General features: G+C 38.7%; 1 pseudogene; it reads right to left on the bottom strand.

The window, feature by feature from the left end:
• Positions 1–24,798, bottom strand: part of LOC129059153 (uncharacterized) — a 53,331-nt pseudogene that overhangs the window by 18,445 nt on the left and 10,088 nt on the right.

Below are 24,798 nucleotides of genomic sequence, written 5' to 3'. Positions count from 1 at the left end.
TTCTCTTCCTTTAATCCAACAAGGATGTAAATGTGTCACTTAAATTCCTATCTTGCTAGATAGTAAAACCAGAAATTTCCAGCCTATTTTTCTTGACTACTCTGAAAAACATAAATAAAAACCTAAGAGAAAAAAAATATAGATACTTTGTTCTTTATTTCTACCCTAGATTATAGGATTTGCCTTGCCAAAACAATTAAAAAGTAACTATGATTTTTTTTTCTTCTTACCATGATTTTTCTCTTCTTCTCTTTAGACATTTTGCCGAAAAAGGGACATTGATCTTTTTCCTCTGAGTTTTGTTTTTCTGAATGAATTTGCTGATCTACCCCTGTTTGGTATTGTGTCATATCATGCCCACTTCTACTGATAGACTGCAGATAAACTGTTACCTTGTTGTGCTCCCCTTGGTTTTTAAATTGCGTTCTTTACACTGCTAAATGAAATGCACCATAATTTGGGGAGTAAAATCTGGAGACATTAGCCTTTGGAATTAAAAGAAAATTAAGAATCACCATACATACTGTTGACCTAAAACACTTATCAAAATAGTACCCTAAGAGTTGAATTAATTAAAGTCAGATTCAGATCCTGTCTCTTTATTTTTTTATTTTTATTTTATTTTTCACAGATGGCTTGCTTGTAGTTTTTATTTATTTATTTATTTATTATTATTTTTTTTTAAATTTTTTTTCTTTTATTATTATTATTATTATTATTATACTTTAGGTTTTGTGGTACATGTGCCCAAAGTGCAGGTAAGTTACATATGTATACATGTGCCATGCTGGTGCGCTGCACCCACCAACTCGTCATCTAGTATTAGGTATATCTCCCAATGCTATCCCTCCCCCCTCCCCCCACCCCACAACAGTCCCCAAAGTGTGATGTTCCCCTTCCTGTGTCCATGTGTTCTCATTGTTCAATTCCCACCTATGAGTGAGAATATGCGATGTTTGGTTTTTTGTTCTTGCGATAGTTTACTGAGAATGATGATTTCCAATTCCATCCATGTCCCTACAAAGGACATGAACTCATCATTTTTTATGGCTGCATAGTATTCCATGGTGTATATGTGCCACATTTTCTTAATCCAGTCTATCATTGTTGGACATTTGGGTTGGTTCCAAGTCTTTGCTATTGTGAATAATGCGGCAATAAACTAACGTGTGCATGTGTCTTTATAGCAGCATGATTTATAGTCCTTTGGGTATATACCCAGTAATGGGATGGCTGGGTCAAATGGAATTTCTAGTTCTAGATCCCTGAGGAATCGCCACACTGACTTCCACAAGGGTTGAACTAGTTTACAGTCCCACCAACAGTGTAAAAGTGTTCCTATTTCTCCACATCCTCTCCAGCACCTGTTGTTTCCTGACTTTTTAATGATTGCCATTCTAACTGGTGTGAGATGGTATCTCATTGTGGTTTTGATTTGCATTTCTCTGCTGGCCAGTGATGGTGAGCATTTTTTCATGTGTTTTTTGGCTGCATAAATGTCTTCTTTTGAGAAGTGTCTGTTCATGTCCTTCGCCCACTTTTTGATGGGGTTGTTTGTTTTTTTCTTGTAAATTTGTTTGAGTTCATTGTAGATTCTGGATATTAGCCCTTTGTCAGATGAGTAGGTTGCGAAAATTTTCTCCCATTTTGTAGGTTGCCTGTTCACTCTGATGGTAGTTTCCTTTGCTGTGCAGAAGCTCTTTAGTTTAATTAGATCCCATTTGTCAATTTTGGCTTTTGTTGCCATTGCTTTTGGTGTTTTAGACATGAAGTCCTTGCCCATGCCTATGTCCTGAATGGTAATGCCTAGGTTTTCTTCTAGGGTTTTTATGGTTTTAGGTCTAACATTTAAGTCTTTAATCCATCTTGAATTGATTTTTGTATAAGGTGTAAGGAAGGGATCCAGTTTCAGCTTTCTACATATGGCTAGCCAGTTTTCCCAGCACCATTTATTAAATAGGGAATCTTTTCCCCATTTCTTGTTTTTGTCAGCTTTGTCAAAGATCAGATACTTGTAGATATGTGGCATTATTTCTGACGGCTCTGTTCTGTTCCATTGATCTATATCTCTGTTTTGGTACCAGTACCATGCTGTTTTGGTTACTGTAGCCTTGTAGTATAGTTTGAAGTCAGGTAGTCTGATGCCTCCAGCTTTGTTCTTTTGGCTTAGGATTGACTTGGCGATGCGGGCTCTTTTTTGGTTCCATATGAACTTTAAAGTAGTTTTTTCCAATTCTGTGAAGAAAGTCATTGGTAGCTTGATGGGGATGACATTGAATCTGTAAATTACCTTGGGAAGGATGGCCATTTTCATGATATTGATTCTTCCTACCCATGAGCATGGAATGTTCTTCCATTTGTTTGTATCCTCTTTTATTTCCTTGAGCAGTGGTTTGTAGTTTTCCTTGAAGAGGTCCTTCACATCCCTTGTAAGTTGGATTCCTAGGTATTTTATTCTCTTTGAAGCAATTGTGAATGGGAGTTCACTCATGATTTGGCTCTCTGTTTGTCTGTTATTGATGTATAAGAATGCTTGTGATTTTTGCACATTGATTTTGTATCCTGAGACTTTGCTGAAGTTGCTTATCAGCTTAAGGAGATTTTGGGCTGAGACAAGTTTTCTAGATACACTATCATGTCATCTGCAAACAGGGACAATTTGACTTCCTCTTTTCCTAATTGAATACCCTTTATTTCCTTCTCCTGCCTAATTGCCCTGGCCAGAACTTCCAACACTATGTTGAATAGAAGTGGCGAGAGAGGGCATCCCTGTCTTGTGCCAGTTTTCAAAGGGAATGCTTCCAGTTTTTGCCCATTCAGTATGATATTGGCTGTGGGTTTGTCATAGATAGCTCTTATTATTTTGAGATACGTCCCATCAATTCCTAATTTATTGAGAGTTTTTAGCATGAAGGGTTGTTGAATTTTGTCAAAGGCCTTTTCTGCATCTATTGAGATAATCATGTGGTTTTTGTCTTTCCTTCTGTTTATATGCTGGATTACATTTATTGATTTGCGTATATTGAACCAGCCTTGCATCCCAGGGATGAAGCCCACTTGATCATGGTGGATAAGCTTTTTGATGTGCTGCTGGATTCTGTTTGCCAGTATTTTATTGAGGATTTTTGCATCAGTGTTCATCAAGGATATTGGTCTAAAATTCTCTTTTTTGGTTGTGTCTCTGCCAGGCTTTGGTATCAGGATGATGCTGGCCTCATAAAATGAGTTAGGGAGGATTCCCTCTTTTTCTATTGATTGGAATAGTTTCAGAAGGAATGGTACCAGCTCCTCCTTGTACCTCTGGTAGAATTCGGCTGTGAACCCATCTGGTCCTGGACTTTTTTTGGTTGGTAAGCTATTGATTATTGCCACAATTTCAGCTCCTGTTATTGGTCTATTCAGAGATTCAACTTCTTCTTGGTTTAGTCTTGGGAGGGTGTATGTGTTGAGGAATTTATCCATTTCTTCTAGATTTTCTAGTTTATTTGCATAGAGGTGTTTGTAATATTCTCTGATGGTAGTTTGTATTTCTGTGGGATCGGTGGTGATATCCCTTTTATCATTTTTTATTGCATCTATTTGATTCTTCTCTCTTTTTTTCTTTATTAATCTTGCTAGCGGTCTATCAATTTTGTTGATCCTTTCAAAAAACCAGCTCCTGGATTCATTTATTTTTTGAAGGGTTTTTTGTGTCTCTATTTCCTTCAGTTCTGCTCTGATTTTAGTTATTTCTTGTCTTCTGCTAGCTTTTGAATGTGTTTGCTCTTGCTTTTCTAGTTCTTTTAATTGTGATGTTAGGGTGTCAATTTTGGATCTTTCCTGCTTTCTCTTGTGGGCATTTAGTGCTATAAATTTCCCTCTACACACTGCTTTGAATGCATCCCAGAGATTCTGGTATGTTGTGTCTTGGTTCTCGTTGGTTTCAAAGAACATCTTTATTTCTGCCTTCATTTCGTTATGTACCCAGTAGTCATTCAGGAGCAGGTTGTTCAGTTTCCACGTAGTTGAGTGGTTTTGAGTGAGATTCTTAATCCTGAGTTCTAGCTTGATTGCACTGTGATCTGAGAGACAGTTTGTTACAATTTCTGTTCTTTTACATTTATTGAGGAGAGCTTTACTTCCAAGTATATGGTCAATTTTGGAATAGGTGTGGTGTGGTGCTGAAAAAAATGTATATTCTGTTGATTTGGGGTGGAGAGTTCTGTAGATGTCTATTAGGTCCGCTTGGTGCAGAGCTGAGTTCAATTCCTGGGTATCCTTGTTGACTTTCTGTCTCGTTGATCTGTCTAATGTTGACAGTGGGGTGTTAAAGTCTCCCATTATTAATGTGTGGGAGTCTAAGTCTCTTTGTAGGTCACTCAGGACTTGCTTTATAAATCTGGGTGCTCCTGTATTGGGTGCATATATATTTAGGATAGACTAACGAGCAAAATATCCAGCTAACATCATAATGACAGGATCAAATTCACACAGAACAATATTAACTTTAAATGTAAATGGACTAAATGCTCCAGTTAAAAGACACAGACTGGCAAATTGGATAAAGACTCAAGACCCATCAGTGTGCTGTATTCAGGAAACCCATCTCACGTGTAGAGACACACATAGGCTCAAAATAAAAGGATGGAGGAAGATCTACCAAGCAAATGGAAAACAAAAAAAGGCAGGGGTTGCAATCCTAGTCTCTGATAAAACAGACTTTAAACCAACAAAGATCAAAAGAGACAAAGAAGGCCATTACATAATGGTAAAGGGATTAATTCAACAAGAAGATCCTGTCTCTTTAAAAGAACCACTTCCACTGAAATAGCAATGAAAGTTAGCTATAATCTTGAATTCACCTTGGGAAAAAGTAATCAATTGTGTTCTAAATGTCAAATCTAATAAACCCTTTCTTGCTGAAACTTCTTAATCACTAGATACTGATAAAATTGTTTATCAGTATTTTTCTTTATTATTCATACTTTCTGTGCCCTACCTAGGAAATCTTTGCTTATTCAAAATTGCAAAATTTTTCTCTTATGTTTTCTTCAAGAAATCTTAGATTTCTACTTTCATATTTATGTGTATTTTCTATATGTTTTGTCTTTTTTACTTTTTCTTATGGATATCCAATTGTTTCAGCACCAACATTTTAAATTTCTACTAATAAATTTATACAAATTTATACCAATGTATAAAAACTTTGCTCATTATTTTCTTTATAATTATTTTTCTATTATAAAAATGACACTCGATAGTTTTATAAAACATGGAAAATGCACAAATATAAAAAAAGAGCACAATAAAGGAATTAGTTAAAAATCACCATTTAGAAGTAATTAAATTTTTGTGTATGCACATGGCATGCATTATATATATGCACACTCTATATGTGATATAATATTTGTATAAAGCTATATATGACATATGATATAATAAATATTAAAGATTATACTAACATACATTGTGCATTATATAATATATTAAACAGTTGTATATAAAGCAAATGATTAAAAGTAATAGGCATATATTAGTAATTGATTTGTATATCCAATATAGTGTTTTCAAGTGTTATTATAAAATTATAACATAATTATTTTCATGGAGAAACTCTTTTTAATATATAATTGTATTCTTATAAATATTTAAAAGCGGGAATATTAGGTTAAAGAACATACATGGTTTTAAGGCTGGGCATATTTTACCAAGATTACTTTCCCAAATAGTTATACTTCTATATTCTTCCAACATCAGTGATAAGAATACATGTTTTACAGTACTTGGACAGTTTTGAATAATGTCATGCTTTAAAACAAATGTTAGTAATGAGGACACATAATTCTTGATTATCACTTTTACTTAACATATCTTCCATTATTACTGAAAGTGAGTATTCTTTCATATGATTATTGGTCTTGTGGATTTTTTCTTCCATGAATAGACTGTTTATGTCTTTTTTGTTTTTTTCTTCCTGCTGAACACTATCTCCTTGAAACATACTCCTACTTTCATTTCTATAAAATCATATTTTGACTTTCTCTCTAGATCTGAGAAGCTTACTTATCAAACTTAGCATGAGTTGACCTTCCCGGGAATCAGTAGTGAATCCTATTATTTTGCATGCGTGTATGTTAAATTTGAGGGAAGATACTTGAATACCAATCAAGAGCTTCTCCCAAATTTACCTTCCATATTTGTATGTCATTTGAAAAGCATAGCAGTTTGAGTTGTGAGAAGTAGGCTTTTAGAATAGGAGGTGGTATGAGTTCTAAAGCCTTGCTTTGCTTGTCAAATATTAGCTCTTTAAGAATAGTAGTATGAAGTGTGTGCCATCAACAGTGAACAGGAAAGCAACAAGATAATTCTGCCCAGGCTACCTGAAATAGGATTAGAACAAGAGGGAAAGCCACTAGTATGTGACTTTGAGAAGAGGTACTGTGTCCTTCTTCCCTCCTATGGCAGTACACTAGAACAGTAAACAAGATTGAAGAATCTTGAATAAACACATTCTGGGACTAAAGTACTACTCACTTTCCAAGATGTAGCCTGATGATCTTAGTAAGCCTTGGAGAAAAGCCCCAGGTCAAATGAGACACTGTACTAGGAGAATACTGTATAGATGGTTGCCTGAGGCATTGAGTTGAAAGGCCTAGGGACAACCTCACAGAGTTCTGTTTACTTCAAAATTCTGGAATTTACAACAGAAATAGCCCCTACCCTGGAAAAGAGTACAGACACAAATAGGGAGAGAAAGAGATTGAAAGCATACAGTAGGCCACCTGTATTGGTGCTATAGCCACTCCTGCCTGGAAAGACGTTTCCAATGTCGCCAACCCCCTTCGATATCGACACTTAGATACCATATTTTGGAATTTTATTTCAATTATTGCTCTCATTTTCTGGTCTTAGGTAAATTCTAAGCTCATTAAGAGCAAAAGCTAAATTCCATTCACTTCTTAAAAAATCTCTCATGACTTAAATCTTGTCTGTAACATAGTAGGTATTCAAATATAAAATACCTTAAATTTAATGTAGTTTTTTGGGCAAACTTTTAAGGGGAAGAAACATCTGATTTGGCTGTATCTTCATTCCATCAACTGCTTTCAAGGCTCCACTCTGACTTCATGATGAAGACAGATTAGAAGGCAGGAAATAGAATATATGCTCATGTTTTTAAAACTTAACTACTACTATTATAGCCCAGTGAATATCTTAGGTCTCTCATAATCTGAATTGCCAACTTCTATCCTAGAAGAGAATCAGGAAAGGAATAGGCAGATATAGGACTAGTGGGAGAAGGCACAGAGATATTATTTCCCCTTTGGATATTATTATTCCTATTTAATAGCTTAGAAAGCAGAAGATAGAATATTGTCATTTTATCAGAATCACAGAGCTATGACATAGCAAAGTCAAAATGCAAAGCCTGATTTATCTGGCCTCAAACAACATACTCTTGCCCCTACATGAGAACCTCTCAGTAAGTGTAGGAACAAATAATAATAGGCGGAATGTTATGTTGATTTGATTCTTTCAGCCCTAAGATTAGCTAGACAAAGCCTAGGGCAGTTGGAATCCCTGGCTTATTGTCTCTGACATGAGCTGTCTCATCAAATAACCCCAGAGTATACAAATATTATATTTTTCTGTCTATCTTGATGTAAAAATTGCTGAAAGTCATCACATACCATCATACTACATTTCCAATAAGTTTTTAGGTAAGTATAAGGAGGTGAAGAAGCAAAACTTGGCTACAAAGTGTATACTAATAGACAAACAGAGAAAAGATGGAACTTTAGACAGAATACCATCAGAACAGGTGTATTTTTCTGAGATACACAGTAGGTGAATGGCAGGCTACCAGTTTGCAACATGTATAAATTGAGTGAGCAGAAAGCAGTGGAACTTTAGCTAGGCAAGTCTAAAATTAAAAGGAAGTGAGAAGTCTGGAAAAAATATTTACAAAAGGATCAGATATTACAATTAGTAATAATGTTTGAAGGTTCAGGAATAAGGTTTTTGCCAACTTGTGACTAATATCAGGATTCCTACTTTCTATGGATATATTACTCTTCTAATGTTAAATATCCTCATTGGAATCTTATTTATACTATACATTTTCTCTGCAGAGTTTTCACCATATATGTATAAAATTCAAAAACTTCAGATTTTAAATGCCACACATTTCAGATGATGATAGCTAAGCAAATGAGATGTAAATTTCCCTAATATTTCTAATGCCATACTTTATTTTTATGTCACTCAGGCGTCTGGGGACACACAAAGAAGACAGTCTGGTTCACAGACCTCCAAGGAATGGTATGTATTCCATGGATAGTGGAGGCTTCTGAGAACAGACTGGCCCAGGATTCAGGTATTGTTAGAGTAGATAGCTAAGCAGACATGAGCAGGGAGGAGATGGTCCCCACCACCCAGGAATGTCAGGTGATCATCGGGTCATAGTCAGGTTGCAGCTGGTGCCAGGGAAAGACAGTGTTCCTGTAGATAAAAAACTCCTGGAGCTGATGAGCAGCAGCTTCTCTGTAAGATCTCAGGAGGTGGGCAAGTGAGCTCAAGCACGCGTATCTAGGGAAGACGATAGTTTAACTGGTATATGACCTTTCTCTAGGGACACTTGACTGGTGGGGGAAAAATGCCTCAAATGAGCATGTGCACAACTTCAGTAAACACACTGTGCATGCAGCCCCTCCCAAGAGCTGGCAGGCTAACACGCATGACAGCCTGCCCCGAGGGAAAAATCAAGGGAGGAGAAATATAAATCCCAGAACCATGTCACTGTATAAAACTCCAAGTAAAGGGCTGAACAGGGCACTTGGATCTCTGAAGTGACCCCCTTGGCCTTCTTCCTAGGGTACTTTGCTTCCTTTTGTTCCTGCTCTAAAACTTTTTAATAAACTTTCACTCCTGCTCAAAAACTTGCCTCAGTCTCTCACTCTGCCTCATGTCCTTCAGCCAAATTCTTTCCTCTAAGGAGGCAAGGATGGAGTTTGTTGCAGATGTGCCAGATTCACCACTGGTAATGTGATTTGGAGGAGATTTTCATTAAGATGATGATGATGAGCTTCAGCCCACCATTATGATATTGTATCCAGATTCCCAGTAGTTACTTTGTCCCTGTTTCTAAAATAATTCTCATCTCTTGGAAAGCCATTTTACATAGTGGACAAGAACACTGGAAATAAAATCAAATTGCTTGGATTCGATCCTAGATGAATAATGTTGGTAGATAACTTAATCCTTCTGTGCTTCAATTTATATCAAAATAGAAATAATTATTATAGTACAGCTAATTGAAAAACAAAACTCTGTAAAATATTGTAAAGAGGTTTATTCTGAGCCAATATGAGTGACCATGGCCTGGGGAACAGTCTCAAGAAGTCAGGTGAAAGTGTGCTCAAAGTGATTGTGTTACAATTTGGTTTTATACATTTTGTGGGGATAGGAGTTACATGCAAAGACATCAATCAATACATGAAAGCTATACCTTGGTTCAGCTCCAAAAGGCAGGACATCTCTGGATGGTGGGGGTGGGGATGAGAGGGGTGGGAAGGATTACACATTATGGGTGGATTTTAGGGATTCTTTAGTTGACAATTGGTTGAGAGAGTTACGCTTGAAGTCAGTAGAAAGGAATGGTTGGGACTTGTGGGGAGCCAAGACTCTTGTTATGTAGATGAAGCTTCATAGGTAGCTGCCCCTCAGATAGAATAGATAGTAAATGATTCTTTTCAGACTTCAGAGTTGTCAGACTCTCAATTAATCTTTACTGCACCTCAGAAAGTCTTAGTAAGGAAAAGCCTGGAAGCATTGATGGAGATTTAATGATGCAAGTTTTCCCCACAAAAGATGGCTTTGCAGGGTCATTTCAAAATGTGTTAAAAATACATTTTGGGGTAAAATATTTTGATTTCCTTCAGGGTCTGCTATCTTTCATGTGGTTTTACATGAGTCCGTTTGGAAAGTAAGCCATATTTTACTGGGTTAATTTAAAAGAAAAACATTTAATGAGATTTTATGGTTGGTAGGGTATGACTTAACCATGGCCTTGCAAGGTCTTAAGTCCTGTTCATAATTTAGTATCTTATTGCCACAAAGAGTCTGTTTTGTCAGACTTGTGATCTGTATTTTATCCTTAATTCTGGTCAGTTGTATCTAACTCCAAAAGGGAGTGAGTTTACAAGGCATATCCAACTTGTCTTCTTGTCATGGCCAGGAATTGAGACTTTGGGGTTTCTCTGGGGTCTCCTTGTGCAAGAAGGGGTCTGTTCAGTTGGTTGCAGGGCTTAGGATTTTACTTTTGGTTTACAGTGCATACCTAATCGTGTTATTATAAGAATTAAATAAGTTAATACATGCAACATGCTGAGAACTATCCCTGACATATCGTAAACCTTTAACAAATGTTAACTATTTTTAATATCACCTTATGAAAAAACAGCTAGAGTCCTTAACCAAAATGCAGGCTTTAATGTTAAATTTTTTGAAATACTGATTTTTTTAATAGCATTTCATGATCTAAAGTCCTAGCAATTAATTTACAATCTGCAATCCTCCCAAACTGCTTTGCATCCCATATTTTAAGAGCATATGTGTTCTCCAATAGTCACTGTACTAGTCAGGGTTCTCTAGAGGGACAGAACTAATAGGAGATATATGTTGTTGTGTCTCCTGGTGGCAGCGTTCCTCCCTCTGGAACTAAGACCTCTAGGCCAGCAGAAAGTAATGTCGCAGTAACAGGAAGCAAAAATTTTGCTAGTGGATCACTAGGGGTGATGGTGACTGGTGCCACTTCCACTTCCACCCCTTGATTCCTGGACCCGTGAATCCTGGCTATGGGAGAAACAATACCATGTATTGGATGCTGATTCTGAGCATACATGGCCTTCTAAAGAACTATGCTCCAGCTCTGCAAAGTATTGTTGCCTAGTTGGCCTAATTGTGATTTCAAAACACCATTCCACTGTTCTACCAATCCAGTTGCTTCAGGATGATGAAGATCATGGTATGACTAGTAATTCCATGAGCATGAGCCCACTGCCACACTTCTTTAGCTGTAAAGTGAGTGCCTTGGTCAGAGGCAATGCTGCGTGGAATACCGTGATGGTGGATAAGACATTCCGTGAGTCCACAGATAGCAGTCTTGGCAGATTCATTGAGTGTGGGATAGGCAAACCCATATCCAGAGTAAGTGTCTATTCCAGTGGGGACAAATCTCTCCCCTTTCAATGATGGACAAGGTCCAATAAAATCAACCTGCCACTAGGTAGTTGGCTGATCACCCCAAGAAATGGTGCCATATCAAAGGTTCAGTGTTGGTCTCTGTGGCTGGCAAATTGGGCACTCCGCAATGGCTGTAGCCAGGTCAGTCTTGGTGAGTGGAAGTCCATGTTGCTGAGCCCATGCATAACCTCCATCCCTGCCATCATGGCCACTTTGTTCATGGGCCCATTGAGTGATGATAGGAGTGGCTGAGGAAAGAGGCTGAGTGGTGTCCATAGAACATGTCATCGTGTCCGCTTGATTAGTAAAATCCTCTTCTGCTGACATCACCTGTTGGTGAGCACTCATATGGGATACAAATATCTTCACAGTTTTTTACCACTTAGAGAGATCCAACCACATACCTTTTCCCCAATTTTGTCACCAATTTTCCAGTCAAGCTTCTTCCAAGTCCCTGACCATCCAGCCAAACCATTGGCTACAGCCCATGAATCAGTATATAATTGCACATCTGGCCATTTCTCCTTCCATGAAAAGTGCACAGCCCGGTGCACTGCTTGAAATTCTGCCAACTGGGAAGATTTCCCTTCACTGCTGTCCTTCAGTGATATCCAAGAAAGCGGCTATAGTGCTGCAGCTGTCCACTTTCTGGTTATGCCTGCTTATCGTGCAGAACCATCTGTGAGCCAGGCCCTAGTCTTCTCTTCCTCTGTCAACTGATAATAGGGAACTCCCCATGAGGCCATTGGTGCAGGCTGGGGAAGAGTAGGCAGGTGGGCAGGAGTGGAAAACATGGGCATTTGAGCCACTCCCTCATGTAACTTACTTGTGTCTTCAGGACCTGCTTGAGCCCAATCACATACATACCACTTCCATTTGATGATGGAATGCTGCTGTGCATGACCCACTTCATGGTTAGATGGGTCAGAAAGCACTCAGTTCATGATAGGCAGTTCAGGTCGCATGGTGACTTGGGTCACATTTGACCCATCGTCAAATGTTCAGTTTCTACTAGAGCCCAGTAACAGGCCAAGAGCTGCCTCTCAAAAGAGTAGTTATCTGCAGAAGACGGCAGGGCCTTGCTCCAAAATCCTAGAGGCCTCTGGTGTGATTCACCTATGGGGGTCGGCCAAAGGCTCCAAACAGCAGCCTTGTCTGCCACTGACACCTCAAGCACCATTGGATCTGTTGGGTCATATGCCTCAAGTGGCAGAGCAGCTCACACAGCAGCCTGGACCTGTTGCAGAGCCTTCTGCTGTCCTGGATGCCACTTAAAACTGGCAGCCTTTCGGGTCACTGGATAAATGGGCTGGAGTAACACACCCAAATGAGGAATATGTTGCCTCCAAAATCCAAATTGGTCCACTAGGCGTTGTCCCTCTTTCTTGGTTGTAGGAGGGGCCAAATGCAGCAACTTATCCTTCACCTTAGAAGAAATATCTCTACAGGCCCCACACCACTGGACCCCTGGAAATTTTACTGAGGTTGAAAGTCCCTGAAGTTTAGTCAGATTTATTTCCCCTCCTCTGGCATGAAAATGTCTCACCAGTAAGTTCAGTGTGTTTGCTACTTCCTGCTCAAGGATTCCTTCCAATCAGCATAATGTCATCAACGTTATAGACAAGTGTTATATATTGCAGAAGCAAAAAGCGATCAAGTTCTCTCCAAATAAGATTATGGCACAAAGATGGAGAGTTGATATACTCCTGAGGTAGAACAGTAAATGTATATTGCTGACCCTACCAGCTGAATGCAAGTTGCTTCTGGTGGCTTTATGGACAGGAATGGAGAAAATGCATTTGCCAAGACAATGGCTACATACCAGGTATCAGGAGATGTGTTAATTTGTTCAAGCAATGAAACTGCAACCAGTACAGCAGCTGCAACTGGCGTCACTGCTTGGTTAAGCTTACGATAATCCACTGTCCTTCTCCAAGATTCATCTGTCTTCTGCATAGGTCAAATGGGAGAGATGAATGGGGATGTGGTAATCACCACCCCTGCATCTTTCAAGTCCTTAGTGGTGGCAGTAATCTTTGCAATCCCTCCAGGGATGGAATATTGTTTTTGATTTACGATTTTTCTAGGTAGAGGCAGCTCTAATGGCTTCCATTTGCCCTTTCCCACTATAATAGCCCTCACCTTACCCGTCAGGAAGCCAATTGGGAGTTCTCTCAGGTGCTAAGTATGTCTATGCCAATTATGCATTCTGGCACTGGAGAAATGACCACAGGATGAGTCCAGGGACCCACTGTAAGTCAGACCTGAGCTAAAACTCCATTAATTCCCCGACTTCCATAAGCCCCTACTTTAACTAGAGGACCACAATGACATTTTGGCTCCCCTTTAATCAACATTAGCTCAGAGCCAGTGTCAAGTAGTCCCTGAAATATCTGACAATTTCCCTTTCCCCAGTGCACACTTACACTGCTAAAAGGCCAGAGGTCTCCTTGGGAAGGATGGGAGAAAGATTCACTTCATGAATTGTTGGTAGTGTAGTGGGGTCCTTCCTCAAGGGGACCCAGCCTCCCCTTCATTCAAGGGGTTCTGGGTCTGTAAACTTGCTCAAGTCTGGAAATTGATTAAGGGACTGTGATTCTGTTTTTGTAATCAAATTAGTCTTGTATCCATTCGACCTAGAATTTTTCTGCTTGTATAAATTAACTAAGAATGCAGTAGGCTTCCTATCAATTTCACTTCTAGGAACACGGTGTCTAATTAGCCAATGCCAGAGCTCCACACGAGTCAGACTATTCTGATTCCCTCTTTGCCTCTGCTGTCCATTACAGTAGCTATGCCCACCTTGTCTTTCACAGTTGAGTGCTGCCATTTGGCCCCTGCCACCTTGGGATCCAATTATTCCTATTGTATTTAAATTTTGTAGTTGAGTTACTGCAGTTCCCACCGTTAGGTCTGACATACAGAGAAGAGCAATTACAGGGTTCTTAAAAGATGCAGGTGCTGCTCTCGCAAATCTATTTTGCAAGGCATTGGTGAAGGGTATATCTTCTGCACCCTCCCGGCTGGGATGAGCAGGTCTAAGGTGACTAGCCGACTCCACCATCCCAATCTCCCTAAGCCTTTAAATCCCTTCCTCTGCATTAAACCAAGAGAGATCAGGCATTTCCAGCCCCCTCACAGTGGGCCATCTTTTAATCCATATTTCAGCTAACCAAGCAAATAAACTATTAGAACCATTTTTAACTGCCTGACCTGCAACATTAAAAGCAGAGTCCCTACTTAGTGGGCCCAAATCAATAAATTCAGCCTAATCCAACTCTATGTTTCTTCCACCATTATCCCACACCCTTAATATCGTTTCCCATGCCTGTTCTCCTGATTTCTGTTTATATAGAGAACTCAAACAGTTCTTTTTGAATGTAATGCACCTTCTCATGGGTCACACTCTCAACTTCACCTCTAGGGGCCTACTAGGACTTTAGTCTAGTTATAGATCTAGAAGCAAACAGGGATGTTGGGGGTGGTTCCTGAGGAGAATCAACATTATCTTACCTGGCAACTGCCTCAGGAAAGGCCATCACTATTGCCTCAGGAAGCACAGGGTTTATCTCCTCAGACAAAGATAGAAAAGCTGATGGCAGCATGAGTCGGTGGGGTGGGGGGAGGGAGGAAATTGCCACTACTGGAGATGGGGAAGCTGCTCCTTCTGGCAAAAAAATGTTCATCAGTTTACAAACTCAGTGTCCCCAGCTTCATTAGGGTCCTCTCACACATCTCCATTCCAAGTTGCAGGGTCCCATTCTTTTCCAATCGATGCCCTCACTTTAACAGTAGACACCGGGCTAGGCTGTGCATGCATCTTTCACTGCAGGTCAGCCACTTGCATGGTAAGAACTTGGGTCTGTTTTTCCACAATTTCAGGGCTTTCTTTACAGGAGATAAGACTCTCACTCAGAGCAATCTTAGGAGACTTGAGGCTCAGTATCTGCTTCTGAACCAGGGAGACAGAATCCCTGATTTCATCATTTTCTTTGATCACTTTGTTCACTGAACTTAGCAGTATCCAACCAGCTGCATTATGTTCCTTGTTTCTCCACATATGATCAAATGTATTATATATGGAGTTACTAAACTCTTTGCCTGGTACCACTCCTCGTACTAAACCCCTTCTGGTACCAAAATCTATCTTACTCAGGGTTCTCTAGAGGGACAGGACTAATAGGATATATAAAGGGTAGTTTATTAAGTATTAACTTACATGATCACAAGGTCCCACAATAGGCTGTCTGCAAGTTAAGGAGCAAGGAGAGCCAGTCTGACTCCCAAAACTGAAGAACTTGGAGTCTGAGTTTTGAGGTCAGGAAGCATCTAGCATGGGAGAAAGATATAGGCGGCAAGGCTAGGCCCATCTTATCTTGTCATGTTTTTCTGCTGGCTTTATATTCGCTGACAGCTGATTAGATTGTGCCCACCAGATTAAGGGTGAATCTGCCTTCCTCTGATCACTGACTCATATTTTAATCTCTTTGGCAACATCAACACAGACACACCCAGATCAATACTTGTATCCTTCAATCCAATCAAGTTGACACTCGGTATTAACCATCATAGCCACACATCATCAAAAGTTTTCAGTTATAGACAAACTTGAGAACTTTCTTGTTTCTATCCCTTACTTAGATAAGGTGCTAAAGTACAAAGTCCATAAACTGTCTCTTAAAATGTGAAAATTTCCTGAATATAGTGGAGGGCATTGCAATGCACTATACAGAATAAAACCAAAGAAGGTCATTAAGATATAGCAAAGTCGTGGAAAATATAAAACTTTTGAAGATTCCAAGTTAGAATGAAGAAAAAGAGGGAGAAAGTTGAGATTCACAGGCTATCTTCTTTGTAATGCACTTCACTCTAAAGTCTGTTGAATAGTATCATGCCCATTTTTAATATTGGTTCTTTGCAGTATAAACAATTCTTAACCATCTTTCTCACATGATTTTGTGGGCAGATATTTTTCTATGCTATATAAATGGCAGAACACATTTTTTGGCAGTATTCCTGAGTGAGTCACAAATAGCCCATTGTCCAAAAGCATCTCCCCACCTACACAATCAAAGATAATTATTTCTACAGTATGTTATCTTTTCTAACTTTACATAAGTGAAATGAGAGACAGAATAACTTAAAGACAGACTTGTTACTTCACAGCCTGATCTAGGCCTGACTTTTATAATTACAGTGAAATTTTCTTTACTTTGAAGGTCTCAAAAGAGTTGATCGTGTTACCTCAAGTAGTCTCTCTGGGAATGCTGAAGGGCAGAGCATATGTTTCTTGATCTAAAATGGAGGACTGGATAAAGTTATTACTATTTTCACAGTCACCTTATAAGCTGAGAGTAAGGCACGCATTAGGACGACTGTGCGCTGGTGTTTTACTAAATGCTCCAAGGACTGCTCTGTGCAAATAATATTTCGGTAATAAAAATGTAAACAAAACCTAAGCCTAATAAACAAACTGTTTACTTTAAAAGATGCATGAAATCAAGGGTAATATCAAGACAGCCATGGCTATGCTGAAGAAACTGTGAACTTCAACCTAACAGAGTAACTTGGTACCATTTTGAGGCAGGAAAATAGGGTCTGGAGGCCAGGAACAGAAGGCTGATTCACACTTCAGCTATGACAAGAAATATCCTTTTCATAGGGCATACACTGAGTAAATGACTTTGGAACTTTACTTCATCCTTTTCATTTACATAGGGTGTACCCCGAGTAAAGGGTATTTAAACTCCCAAGAATTCTGTAGCAGGGCCCTTGAGCCCCTATACTTGGGCCCGCTCCTACACTGTGGAATGTACTTTCATTTTCAATAAATCCCTTCATTCCTTCCTTGCTTTGTTTGTGCGTTTTGTCCAATTCTTTGTTCAAGATGCCAAGAACCTGGACACCCTCCACTGTTAACACTTAATTACATACAATATCCTTATAAAGTTGTTACTGAAACCCTATATGGGGAACTAGCTTATCCTTACACAGGTTCAGACAAGATTAGTTCTTCTGACAAATGTACAAGTTGTTTGGAGAAATAATATTAATGTACATAAAATATTATCAGAATGTCTAAATTAAAATGTATGCAATTTGATAACACCTATTAGTGCTCCATAAATTCATAAAAGAGGAATATCATTAAGCCACAGAGAAGATGATGGAAAAAAGTAGACTAAGTAACTAGTTTGAAGGAGGCATGCTACCTAGGCAAGAGGAGTGTTCCTTAATTAAACACTCCTCTTGCCTGGGTGGCATGCCTCATCACTTCCCCAGGAAAGTGTAAGAATTTCTATCGACCCATAACTGCTGTACATGGCCTATTCTTCTCCTTTCCAAATGTGAATATTTATTGATACTATCCCATTTCTGTACTACAGTTGTCTATTGGGGATGTCATGGGCATACAATTAACATTAACTTTTTAATTAACAAATGTGTAAATCAAGAGCAGTCATATCCTGATATGATGTCAATACAGAATACTATATGCACAGAGACTTTGAACTTGGGCATTTTCTCTCTTGGAGATGGAGTGAGTATATTTTGTGAGCAGAAGGAAGGAAAGTCCTTATTTGTGACAAAGAGAATAGACTGTAGTAGACTAATAAGTTTCAAAATATTAGCTGTTTTTCTTTATGGAAGTATTGTATATTCCAGTTCCTTCAACATAAGGTTTAGCTGTCGGATTTGCTGTGTCTCTCCACTGAGGAAAAGATACATCCCCTTCCTACTAATACTAGGTTTCACCATGTGATTTGTCTTGTCTATTGAAATGTAAAGAGAAGTGAAACGTGCTAATTCTGAGCAAAAGCTTTAACAGCCCCTACCAAAGTGCTCTCCTCCCTGACACACCCAAAAAACAAGAATGTCAATGTCCCAAAGGAAACTATTCTATCAATCTGGGTACTAGAATGGCAGTTATGTAGAGAGATCCACAGAGAGTTGAGATTACCACAGCATGAGTTAGAAGTAAACATTTTTTGTTGTGGACCACTAAGAACCACGGATTGTTTATTATTGTACCTTAAATTAACAAGGTGGCTGATACAGGGTGGTAGCCTTTGCCTTGGTGGAAGGGAAGACCATCCTAATATAGCAGGCAGGCATGCGTAAAGGAAAAACACAAGACATTTTTAAGGAGCAATGGAGAAGTAAGGCTGAATAGAACAGAAGTGTTACAAAGAAGTGAGGCGTGAACATTTGTGCGTGTCATTTTTAGGCAATGAGAAATCTGAAAACTAGGCAAGGGGGTTTATACTTCACACTGTAACATTTACGAACATTCAGACTTTTAGGCAGGGGCTCACAAAATGAAAATACATGTAATAATAATTAATTTGGCTGTTATAAGCCAGAAAGAATGATTGGGTGAGAAAGCAACAGGAATTCTGGAAAAGCCAAAGAGCTGTTAACAGTAGCTCAATTACGGGTGAAATAATAAGACCCATATTTAAATGTTGTCAGTGGAGACAGAAAGGAGGTAAAGAACAAAGTAATTATTTCAAGCAGAACTATGGAGTTCCTGGCCATGAATAGAATATAGAGAATAAAGAAAAGGAATGAGTCAAAGATGACTTTATAGTCATATCTAAGGGGCTGGGAAAATGGAAACACCATGAATAGAGGTAGGTAAATTAGAAGGACTAATTTTAAGTAAAAATGTTGCGTACTTGGAGTGGATACGTTTCCTTTTTATATTTGAAATGAACCATCCAGTGGAAAATTGGAGAGCTCTACTGCCAGGATCAGAGATCAGGCTCCATGGTGAAAATCTGTGAGTCATCTACACAAGGGTTCACTAACGCCAAGAAAATAGGTGAGTCTTCTAAGAAAAAAACTGGAGCAAAAGTAAAGAAGCTTAAATGAGAAGCAACAGCCAGGGGTCAGAGGGAGCCAGAGAAGTTATAGGATCAAAGAAGTTAGATATGCATATATACTAGACATATATAATGTCAGATTTATTTTTTACAAAATATGGTTTCCTTAGGATTGTCTGAAGCATGAGACAGAACAAGAATAGAGAGTATAAGGAGTTCTTTGGATACGACAATTCTTATTTTTTGTTTAAAGTGTCATTTAGTGATGAAGAGAATTGAGAAGGCTCTTGAAGTTTAAACATGGCATACCGTAAGCATTGGAAATCAAAGATACTGAAGAAAAGATGGAAAAGGATAAGTGTGAAAGAAGTAAAATCTTTTGTCTACCAAGAATGAACGCACTTAGGGACACAGGTGGAAGGAATAGTTAAGTGGATAGTGTCTCCACTTTATTTGACTCTGTGGGTCTGTGTGAAAATATTAAAAATAGCCAACATATATTGAGTCCTTACTATGTGTGAAGCATTGAATGGAGCACTTGACATATATTTAGTCATTTTAATCATGTAAATAACCTTATTGGTTAAGTATCTTTATTATTATCCCCGACTTAGAAAAAACCCAAGGCAGTTAAAAGTAAAAATTAACATAGATTACCAGTAAGTGGAAGAATTGGGAGTCAAATCCATGAGTTAGGATTCAGAATTACCACCCTAACTCACTATTTTAGGATGAAAATAATTGCTGTTGAATTTGAAACTAGGAAAATTCAGTGAGGCCATTAAAACAAGCAAATTGAGGGGACTAGCGGGTTTTTAATCAAACTCTAACTAAATGCTTGTATCTGTTCTAGTACCTCCCATTTCAAATACTAGAAATTTCATAATAAAAGAAACATATCTTTTTTATGTAGTAATTTATTGAGCATAATTCTTCATAATTTATGATTTACCTCTACTATATCATTTGACATGATTCTTATAGCAAATTGTGTAAAATACAATATTGCAAATTTTTTTTTTCTTTGCAGATGAGAAAAATCTGGGGTTGGTGGAAGAGCTTAAGTTTGCCAAAGGTGCTCTGTTAGAATGTGACAGAGCTGGAACTCAGAGTTACTTTGCTAACTAATCTTCTATCAAGCACCTCATTCAATTGAAATTAGCAGAAGATATACGTACATAGCATTTCACAAACTCCTCTAGCTTTTTCTAGTTAATCCTGAAGAAAACATTGTATAGGAATTGGAGAAATCTAACTCTCTAAAAGATGCACTTCCACTCTGGACTGACTTACTGGCTTCTCTTTACTTTGGACAAAGTCCAGTTACTGTATTTAACCCAGAAATGTAGATTTAACCCAGAAATATAGATAATTCACTTATAGAGAATTCTTCAGAATTATTTCTCCCATTACTTTTGAGAACAACTTCCTTGAGGCAGTAATGAAGCTCTGTGTATCCCTTTCATCATGCCATCCATGACGTAGAGTATTACTTTTAGCTTTGAAATTGAACATCACTAGGGCTGGAAAGGCGTAATTTGTCCCATGTTCCTATGAGTCACATATTTTAACAAAGCCCAACTTGTAATCTTTTGTCACAATATTGTAAAAGCTTTTCTTTGGTATTATTCTTTCTCCTGCTTAAGTTATTAGCAATAATCTAAGCTATAATTAAAAATAACATTTCAGCCTCCATTTTTCAAGTAGGCACTTTACAAATTATTGTTATTTACTTAAGTCCAGTACTGTGAAATTACCAGCAGATGTTAGGGATTTGGTGAAAACAAAATAAATTCTTTACTCACTACACTATCCAGAAAAATTAGATTCATTGCCATTTTCTCTATTTTTCCTCCATAAGATTAGCTAAATGAAATTTAGCTTCAAGTACTACCATTCTTCACTTTGGAAAAAAAGGTCCCATATAATTTGTTTACTTGAGCTTAGATGTTTAGGTTTCATGATTAACAGTATGTAAAAAGTGAGCATCCATGAGCAGATATTGCTCAGTGACTTGTGTGGAGGTTTGCTGACAGTGCAGTGGTCCAGATTCTGGCTCCCTCCCAAGAGATGGCATAGGAAACTCTGGCAGTATCCTATTAAAATGGTGAATTAAGCTGGAATTACCTTACCATGTCCAGGGCTAACTATGAAGAGAAAACGTGGTGCATGTGGTTATCTCAGATTTTAGATCAATAAATAGGGAGTCTGTAGAAAGATGAACCATTTCACTTCTGCAAGGTAAAAGAAGTCTATCCAAAAATAGCTCTTTCTCCTAAGAGTAAGATCATACTAACTGAAACTCTATTTCCAGGTTAATTTGGACTAGTATGTCATCTATGTGTTAAAATGCACATAACCTGGACTAATTAAGGGGTCAATAACCTAGTGGCAAAAAACTTTGAATCAGATAACTATTTTCCCCAACACAAAACAAAATTCATCCATGCTGAGGACAGTCAAAAACCAGGCTTCCGACCGGGTGCGGTGCCTCACGCCCGTATTCCCAGCACTTTGGGATGCCCAGCTGGGTGGATCACCTGAGGTCAGGGGTTTGAAACAAGCGTGGCCAACATGGTGAAATCCCATCTCTACTAAAAACTACAAAAATTAGCCCGGCGTGGTGGTGGGCGCTTGTAATCCCAGCTACTCAGGAGGCTGAGACATGAGAATTGCTTGAACCCGGGGGGCAGAGGTTGCAGTGAGGCAAGATTGTGCCACTGCACTCCAGCCTGGGAAAAAGAGCGAGACTTTGTCTAAAACAAAACAAAACAAAACGAAACAAAACAAAACAGAAAAACCCAAAAACAGAAACATAAACAAATAAAAAAGGCTTCAGAGGATCTTACAAAGCAAACAGTCTTTGTATTTGATAGGTTAAGCAATAGCGAACCACCTGTTTCCTGTGTAGGAATAAAAAATAATGTTTAAGAAAAACTAGTCAATGAGGTATATGGGATATGGATTAGTTTATTACAAAATAATAGACAAACGTGACCTCAGGCTCATGAGTCAGTGTCTCTGCTTTGTCATAAACCTACTGTATTATTGTGGACAATCACCTTATTTTTCTTAGTCTCAGTTTTGTTACCTTTAAAGTTATGGTGTTAAGCTAGATTATTTTAAGGTTTCTTCTAGCCCAAATTAAAAATCAAAATAATCATCATAGTAGAATAAAAAAACCATAAACACTTAAAATTAGAGCATACCTCAGCAATCACTTCCTACCAAATTCAGGAATTCTTTAATTTCATTGAGTAAGTAATCTCTAGATGAAGACCAACTCTGAGAAGCAGCTCTCCATTATCTATAGCAACGGTTCTCAAGCTTTTTAACACCAAGGACTGATTTCATGGGAGATAATTTTTCCATGGACGGGGATGCGGGGCTGGAGGAATGGTTTCAGGATGAAACTGTTCCACCTCAGATCATCAGGCATCGGATTCTTATAAGGAGAGCTCACCCAGATCCCTCACATGTGCAGTTCACAATAGGGTTTGCATTCTTTCTTTTTTTTTTTACTTTAAGTTCTGGGGTACATGTGCAGAACGCGCAGGTTTGTTACATAGCTATACATGTGCCATGGTGGCTTGCTGCACCCATCAACCCGTCATCTACATTAGGTATCCCTCCTAATGCTATCCCTCCCCGAGCCCGCCCACCCTCCAGCAGGCCCTGGTGTGTGATGTTCCCTTCCCTGTGTCCATGTGTTCTCATTGTTCAACTCCCACTTATGAGTGAGAATATGCGGTGTTTGGTTTTCTGTTCTCATGTTAGTTTGCTGAGAATTATGGTTTCCAGCTTCATCCATGTCCCTGCAAAGGACATGAACTCATCCTTTTTATGGCTGCATAGTATTCCATGTGCCACATTTTCTTTATCCACTATATCATAGGTGGGCATTTGGGTAGGTTCCAAGTCTTTGCTATTGTGAATAGCGCTGCAATAAACATATGTGTGCATGTGTCTTTACAGTAGAGTGCTTTATAATCCTTTGGATGTATACCCAGTAATGGGATTGCTGGGTCAAATGGTATTTCTAGTTCTAGATCCTTGGGGAATCACCGCAATGTTTTCCCCAATGGTTGAACTAATTTACACTCCCACCAACAGTGTAAAAGGGTTCCTATTTCTCCACATCCTCTCTAGCATCTGTTGTTTATTATTGGTGTATAGGAATGCTTGTGAGTTTTGCACATTGATTTCGTATCCTGAGACTTTGCTGAAGTTGCTTATCAGCTAAAGGAGATTTTGGACTGAGACGATGGGGTTTTCTAAATATACAATCATGCCATCGGCAAGCAGAGACAATTTGACATACTCTCTTCCTATTTGAATGCCCTTTATTTCTTTCTCTTGCGTGACTGCCCTGGCCAGAACTTCTAATACTATGTTGAATAGGAGTGGCGAGAGAGGGCATCCTTGTCTTGTGCTGGTTTTCAAGGGGAATGCTTCCAGCTTTTGCCATTCAGTATGATACTGGCTGTGGATAGATGCAGAAAAGGCCTTCGATAAAATTCAACACCCCTTCATGCTAAAAACTCTCAATAAACTAGGTATCGGTGGGTTTGCATTCCTGTGAGAATCTAATCCCACCACTGATTGAGCAGGAGGTGGAGTTCAGGCAGTCATGCTCACTGGCCTGCTGCTCACCTCCTGCTGTGTGGCCTGGTTCCTAACCAGCAATGGATGGTGCAGGTCTGTGGCATGGAGGTTGGGGACCTCTGATCTACCGCAGCTTCTTCTAAGAAAGAGGGAGGAAAGCACATGGTTAACAGCTTGAGCTTGGGAGTTACATCCAAAAGTTTGAATACCTGCTCACTAGCTGAGTGATCTTTGGAAGATCAGTTAACCTCTGTAAACCTTAGTTTCTTCGTTTGTTAAAAAAGGTATTATTATTACTATCACTCTTGTGCCAACTTTCTCCTTGACCAAACTTTAGTCAGGCTCCTCTGAGCACTCTTCTTGACGGTGTTAGCCCTTGCTGAATCCAATTTTAGCAAGAATCCTGTTAACGTTTGTTTAGCGAGAATCCCCCCATTCTGGCCTCCCTTCAACAGGAATCTCGTTACCTTAGTTAGGCCACAGTCACCCTACCCTGGATGTGTCTCAGTAATTTTCCATGCATTGACTCCCTTTATTCTGCTCATTGGCAGTGGCATCACTTTTGGCACACAAATACTGATACAAATCTGACTTTTCTTTCACCTTGAATTTTTGCAGGTGGTTATTTTTTAACAAACTAATTGCAATATTTAATAATAGGATGGGATTATTCAAAATAAGTTTCCAAAAAGATCATTTCCAGCTGTCTCATTAAATACTGATGGACATGTGTCTTGTGAACTGAGGCATGAAAGAGATAATGGACACTATAATAACGAAGACTGAATATTTTAATGGCATGATGGAATAAAGAAATGCATGGAGATAGGAATTAGCAAATAGCTTGTGGGTAATTAGGAAGCAAAGAAGTGAGTAATGTTAAATCAGCTTTTAGCTGAGACATTACTTCTTTTGAGAAATGTTACACCCACTCCCCCAAGATTGAGAGGTTTGTCTCCAGTGCACCCAGGACCTTGAATATGCCAGTTTTTGAACTGTAAATTTTCAACATGTGTTATTTGTTATTTTCCTGGAACATAAAAAGCAATTCATTAGAGAGGATTTTGAAAGGGCAGAAAAGCATATTTGATCTTAATTTTATATCTATCTGTATCTATATATTCCATTGTGACATAAATAATAA

This window comes from Pongo abelii, chromosome 3 (assembly GCF_028885655.2).
Source record: "Pongo abelii isolate AG06213 chromosome 3, NHGRI_mPonAbe1-v2.0_pri, whole genome shotgun sequence".
Classification (NCBI taxonomy): Eukaryota; Metazoa; Chordata; class Mammalia; order Primates; family Hominidae; genus Pongo; species Pongo abelii.
Note: the sequence above shows the minus strand (reverse complement) of the source record. Positions and strands in the feature narration are given on the sequence as shown.